The sequence below is a fragment of the Onthophagus taurus genome, chromosome 11, assembly GCF_036711975.1.
Source record: "Onthophagus taurus isolate NC chromosome 11, IU_Otau_3.0, whole genome shotgun sequence".
In the NCBI taxonomy this organism is placed as follows: Eukaryota; Metazoa; Arthropoda; class Insecta; order Coleoptera; family Scarabaeidae; genus Onthophagus; species Onthophagus taurus.
Genome location: NC_091976.1, coordinates 4,440,405 through 4,447,040, shown reverse-complemented (window position 1 = coordinate 4,447,040; position 6,636 = coordinate 4,440,405). Strand labels below are relative to the sequence as shown.

The window sequence follows — 6,636 nt, the reverse complement described above, 5'->3', positions numbered from 1 at the left end:
ACGGTTTCCGAGAAAAAAAATGTGTTATTAGACACTATAGGTACACAGCGCGGCGCGGACTTTGGGGGTGAATTTGACCCCGTTGGGCACCTCCAAAATTGATGAAATTTTAGGATGATTTAGAGGATGCCTTTAGCGATTGAAATCAACCATCCAAACACCGTAAGGTATTACGGTTTCCGAGAAAAAAAATGTGTTATTAGACACTATAGGTACACAGCGCGGCGCGGACTTTGGGGGTGAATTTGACCCCGTTGGGCACCTCCAAAATTGATGAAATTTTAGGATGATTTAGAGGATGCCTTTAGCGATTGAAATCAGCCATCCAAACACCGTAATGTATTACGGTTTCCGAGAAAAAAAATGTGTTATTAGACCTCCAAAATTGATGAAATTTTAGGGGTTATTTGGAGGGTGGACTTTTGATAGAAAAAAAACTTTTGATAGAGAAAGAAATTTATTATATTAATGGTCTGTTTTACTTATAATTAAATTGTGTAATGGATTAAGAATATGATTATAATTACTTGCTACCGCGTTCCAGACCGTTTCCAACCCTTGTTCATTTAAGTAAATGCCATCCCTGTGTAGAAATTTGTATTAAATACATAAGAAAAGAAACATTTTTACGTTTTGTTACCCTTCCATCATGGTTCTGTTAACAATTGCTTCAATGTCGGTACAATTGATTTGCTTTTCAGCACAAAACCGTCGAATGTAATGATTGATTTCCTATAAAGGCATGGAGAGTATTTATTTATAGCATGACAGAGAAGTTATAATATCTTACGTTCACAGACTCGAAGTTTTTGCAGGGAGGAATTGTGCAAATTTGTATTCCTTTAGGATTTAAGGAAAGAAGGAAGCGGAAGAGGTGAGAATATTGGGACTTCAGTTGGGATGGTGATGTTTTATGGAGTATATCTTTAGTTCTTATCATTATAACGATATGACGTTCAACAATATCTCCACAAAACCAAGGGTAACATGTTTTTGGAATACACTTTGCGCGCCGCAAAAGTTTTAGTATTGTTTGACCGCCTACTGCTAAGTCGAGGAAATATTTTCCGTTGCTTGACTGTTTTGGTTGTCGTCCTAAAATATATACCATTAGTAGGAATTAATTTCACATCTGTTAGAACAAATACTTTGTAGTTAGTTCTAGTACGTAGCATTCGGCAAAAATTACTATCGCCCAAAAACAGTAATTTCGTCGACATCTTCACTGGTCACTGGTTTTAATAAGAGATAACTAGAACAGCTGATCTCTGCAATAGCTGAGGAATCTTTATATATTATAAGTTTACTCCTTACCTTTCGGGCAAAATTTAAAAAATGTGTATGACGCTCTAAAACAACACCGAATAAGTCGGCAACTATTTTCCCGGAATGCACTTATAATGCAAAAAATATGGACATATTTTTTCCCTAATACCTGCGCCTTTTGTAACTGCACGTGGCGGAGTTCTTACCCTTTGCCAGTAACGACTAAAAGCCCATAAAACTACAAAATGCCTTTCTTAACAAAATTTATTTTTTCCATGAAATATTAAGAGTTTCGCAGTTTTCATAATCTATTAAAATCGCTAAAGGCACCTACTATCTGCTCTACATACGTGTACAATTTAATAACGAAAATTGTTTCTCTGAAGCCGTGGTCGGTGTTTGGATGGTCGATTTAAATTGCTAAAGGCATCCTCTAAATCATCCTAAAATTTCATCAATTTTGGAGGTGCCAAACGGGGTCAAATTCACCCACAAAGTCCGCGCCGCGCTGTATACCTATAGTGTCTAATAACACATTTTTTTTTCTCGGAAACCGTAATACCTTACGGTGTTTGGATGGTTGATTTCAATCGCTAAAGGCATCCTCTAAATCATCCTAAAATTTCATCAATTTTGGAGGTGCCCAACGGGGTCAAATTCACCCCCAAAGCCCGCGCCGCGCTGTGTACCTATAGTGTCTAATAACACATTTTTTTTCTCGGAAACCGTAATACCTTACGGTGTTTGGATGGTTGATTTCAATCGCTAAAGGCATCCTCTAAATCATCCTAAAATTTCAACAATTTTGGAGGTGCCCAACGGGGTCAAATTCACCCCCAAAGTCCGCGCCGCGCTGTGTACCTATAGTGTCTAATAACAATTTTTTTTTCTCGGAAACCGTTATACCTTATGGTGCTTGGATAGTTAATATCAATTGCTAAAGGCATCCTCTAAATCATCCTAAAATTTCGTCAATTTTGGAGGTGCCCAGCGGGGTCAAATTCACCCCCAAAGTCCGCGCCGCGCTGTATACCTATAGTGTCTAATAACACATTTTTTTTCTCGGAAACCGTAATACATTACGGTGTTTGGATGGTTGATTTCAATCGCTAAAAGCATCCTCTAAATCATCCTAAAATTTCGTCAATTTTGGAGGTGCCCAACGGGGTCAAATTCACCCCCAAAGTCCGCGCCGCGCTGTGTACCTATAGTGTCTAATAACACATTTTTTTTCTCGGAAACCGTTATACCTTACGGTGTTTGGATGGTTGATTTCAATTGCTAAAGGCATCCTCTAAATCATCCTAAAATTTCATCAATTTTGAAGGTGCCCAACGGGGTCAAATTCACCCCCAAAGTCCGCGCCGCGGTGTATACTTATAGCGTCGAATAACAAATTTTTTTTCTCGGAAACCGTTATACCTTACGGTGTTTGGATGGTTGATTTAAATCGCTAAAGGCATCCTCTAAATCATCCTAAAATTTCATCAATTTTGGAGGTGCCCAACGGGGTCAAATTCACCCCCAAAGTCCGCGCCGCGGTGTATACTTATAGCGTCGAATAACAAATTTTTTTTCTCGGAAACCGTTATACCTTACGGTGTTTGGATGGTTGATTTAAATCGCTAAAGGCATCCTCTAAATCATCCTAAAATTTCATCAATTTTGGAGGTGCCCAACGGGGTCAAATTCACCCCCAAAGTCCGCGCCGCGCTGTATACCTATAGTGTCTAATAACACATTTTTTTTCTCGGAAACCGTAATACATTACGGTGTTTGGATGGTTGATTTCAATCGCTAAAGGCATCCTCTAAATCATCCTAAAATTTCGTCAATTTTTAAGGTGCCCAACGGGGTCAAATTCACCCCCAAAGTCCGCGCCGCGCTGTGTACCTATAGTGTCTAATAACACATTTTTTTTCTCGGAAACCGTTATACCTTACGGTGTTTGGATGGTTGATTTCAATTGCTAAAGGCATCCTCTAAATCATCCTAAAATTTCATCAATTTTGAAGGTGCTCAACGGGGTCAAATTCACCCCTAAAGTCCCATCCGCGGTTTATAATACTGATTTTTTTTCTCGAAAACCGTTAGGGCTTACGGTGTTTTGAAAATTGATAAAAATACTTAGAAGTGTGTTCTATTATGTGGTAGAATTTCGTTTAATTCGAAGGTGCCCATCAGGGCGAAAACATCCCTTTTTCGGGGGTGAGGGTTGAAAAATTTTTTTTTTACCAAATGGGGGTGGTTAGCTGTTCTTGAGGGTAAGAGTGACCTGTGTGTGAAATTTGGTTACCCAAATCGTATTGGTTACGGAATTATTAATGCTTTAAGTTTATTGCTGGGATTTATGGATAACTTCACACCAGTTAATTTACCGCCGTCAAGTAATATGTGTGTGTCAGTAAATTCAACAGGTTTTGAACCGATCTTCCATCCATCGGTTTTAGAATCGTATCTTATACCCATTCTAAGATCAATTGAATCCTGTTTACCGTACACATAATATAAATTTTTAATTTCAACGAGCTTCCAATGCGTATACGCTCTAATTTTGCTTCAGGTTTCATTAACGCCGAGGTTGAAGGAGATTTTGATACATCAGCTCCTAAACCCTTAGGAATTACGTTCGGACTTTTAACCTCAAATTTATCAACATCTTCATCACTAAAAGTAGATAGATAATGCCGGTTCTGGACCGGAAATCAATCCCCCATCCCCCTAATCCCCCATGACGTCACTTCCGGTGTCATCCCACTTCCGGTGTCATCCCACTTCCGGTATCTTGTCACTTCCGGTATCTTGTCACTTCCGGTGTCATCTTCAACCCCATGCTAGTGCCCTTTTGGCCCTTCAACCCCCAACCCCCTTCAACCCCATGTGAGTGCCCTATTGGCCCCTTCAACCCCATGTGAGTGCCCTAATGGGCCCTCCAACCCCCATCCCCCTTCAACCCTATGTTAGTGCCCTATTAAAAATTTAAATTTAAATTAAACATGCCCAAAATGATAAACATATGCAGACAGCGCTTGTGATAACATCGATCAAAGTGCAGAGAATTTCGGCGACAAAAGATAGTAAACTATTTAAACATTTACCCATTGTGTAGCACTTTAATTACAAAACTTTAAATCTCAATCGTTCGGTAGCGGGTGTATATCCTTCATAGATTAATCCAATCCTAATCGAATCGAGTCGCTCTTGTCCGTGGATGATATCTTTCCAAATGTTCTCAGCGTAAAGGGGCGGTATATATACCCTAACGTGCTCCAATTCTGCCAGAAGGTCTTGATACGATTCCGGATCTTGCGTGAAACGTATCACCCGATACACCCTATTCTTCTCTAACGACGAAATGGGAACTTTAGGTTTGTCCGCGTTTATACCTAAGGCATTTAAACCTTGTATCGCAAAAATCAAATCGCGTTGAGACATATCGTAACTCTAAACGTCGACTGAAATTTAAAACGGTGGCGATATATAATATATATTTGGGAGGAGAGAAAAATTACATAAGCGCCATCTATACTACAATAGGTTGCACATAAATTTCAGATAACGCTCAATAGGAGACGGCGTCAACGATCGTATGCTTATCAGCGGAAGTTAATCCCCCGCGGAGCGATGACTGAATTGAAATAATACTCACCTTAAAATAGGTTATTTATTATTATTATTATTATTGATTGATTGAGGGTAGGAGGAGGAAGAGAAAATCACAAAAAATTACAGTTAATAGATATATTAAAAATTTAAATTTCAATTAAACATAATTAACGAATAAGATTAGTCAGTACCGTTCACGACATCGGTCGCTAAATTGTAATAGAAACCGTCTTGGTTACGTTCGCGAAGAGGGGCCCGTGCTGCCCCATGATATCGTCTGCTGACGGGTGTGGACACTTCCGGAACTGTATGGGCCACCGCCAAATTTTCAGCGACGTCCGCTACCGGAGAAGGAATCGTAAAAATTTTCTGATCGAATCGGATTAAATTCGCAGGATTCTGTTTCCCAAAATCCCTCTTTCCGAGATATACTAAAGACATCCTATCGAGGGACCGTAACTCTTCATCAGTTATAGCTTCGGCAATTCTCAACGGTAAATATACCGTAAAACCATCTTCCAACTCAACAATAACGGAGGGCCATTTGTTCGATGCGATTCTTTTAGCTCTCACAATCGGGTAAGGATGATCGATTTGTAGCGAAGAAAGCGAACGTTTCAATGGGAAAACGTATGAACCCAAAAGATTTAGACGAGACATCTTATCAGTATGAACGGCTACCTCGGACTACATTGAAATTACGGTAGGGATAGTAATTACCCTAAGCCAAAAAAGATGCGCGCGCATCAGTGAATCCACCAATTAGAAAATATAAAAACCGCAAAATACCCTTGAACTAAGGGAGTAGCTCCCTCATTATTGCATCATCCCTATCGCTGTCGTTAATCAAATTAGATTGATGTAAATTAAAAAAAAGATTTAATTTAAAATAAATAAAATAATTTAACGAAATTATCACCAGAATAAAAATCTCGCAACCGTTAAATGGGGTTAATGCGGTTAGATAATGATTACGAATTCTCGACTTTTCGCTTAAATACAATAATTTTAAATTAAGGAGTTTAGTATCATTTAACTTGTTTTACGTTAACATATACTACAATGGCTTTGATCAACGCACCTTCGCTGAAAGATTTGGCTCAAGCGAAAATCAATGTAAACATATCGAATCGTCTACATATACTATCACTCCGAGAATACTTGCCGTGGAAAGTAGTGTTAGACTTATGGAACACGTGGTTCCAGGATAATTGGTTCGAGCTTGGAACGCATAAAAAATGTTCCGATGATGTGGACGTTAGGTGCATTACAATGGATGTGTTTAATTATGAACTGAATCATAAGTTACAATGCGCCATCTTTAGAAATGCTGAAATTTTCAGGTAAATTAGAAATTAAAATATACTCTTTAAAGATAATAATTGAGATGTTAATAATAATAATAATACTTTAGTGATGAAATTTTCAATCAAATAAATGGGGATGGAGTAGTATACAAGAGGGTATTTTTCTGTCAAACTAAACACGGACCTGTTTGCAGCCATTGTTGGGATATGTTCGAAATCAAGCTTAATTTTGGTGGTTTACAATATAAAGAAGGATTTCAACCCAAACGACAATTCAGCGGAATTCGGAGGTATCGATTTGAAAATACAATTGATCCCATTTTTCGGGGGCGTGAAATTATAAATAAGAGTGAATTCATTGAGCTAGTGGAAAGCGAGAAAATGTGGTGTGCTTTTTGTCTGGTACGTCCACATTTTAAATTAAGTTTAAGAGTAACAGTTTCCGAAGTTTTATACC

The 6,636-nt window shown here is 38.5% G+C and overlaps 1 long non-coding RNA gene across 1 annotated transcript; it reads right to left on the bottom strand.

Moving 5' to 3' along the window:
• Positions 1 to 391: 391 nt before the first annotated feature.
• Positions 392 to 1,296, bottom strand: LOC139432209 (uncharacterized). The gene is made up of 3 exons (XR_011642076.1): positions 1,149 to 1,296; positions 641 to 1,095; positions 392 to 583 (listed from the first exon to the last, which is right to left on the bottom strand). It is a non-coding gene; the product is annotated as an uncharacterized lncRNA (long non-coding RNA).
• Between the last annotated feature and the right edge of the window lie 5,340 nt (positions 1,297 to 6,636).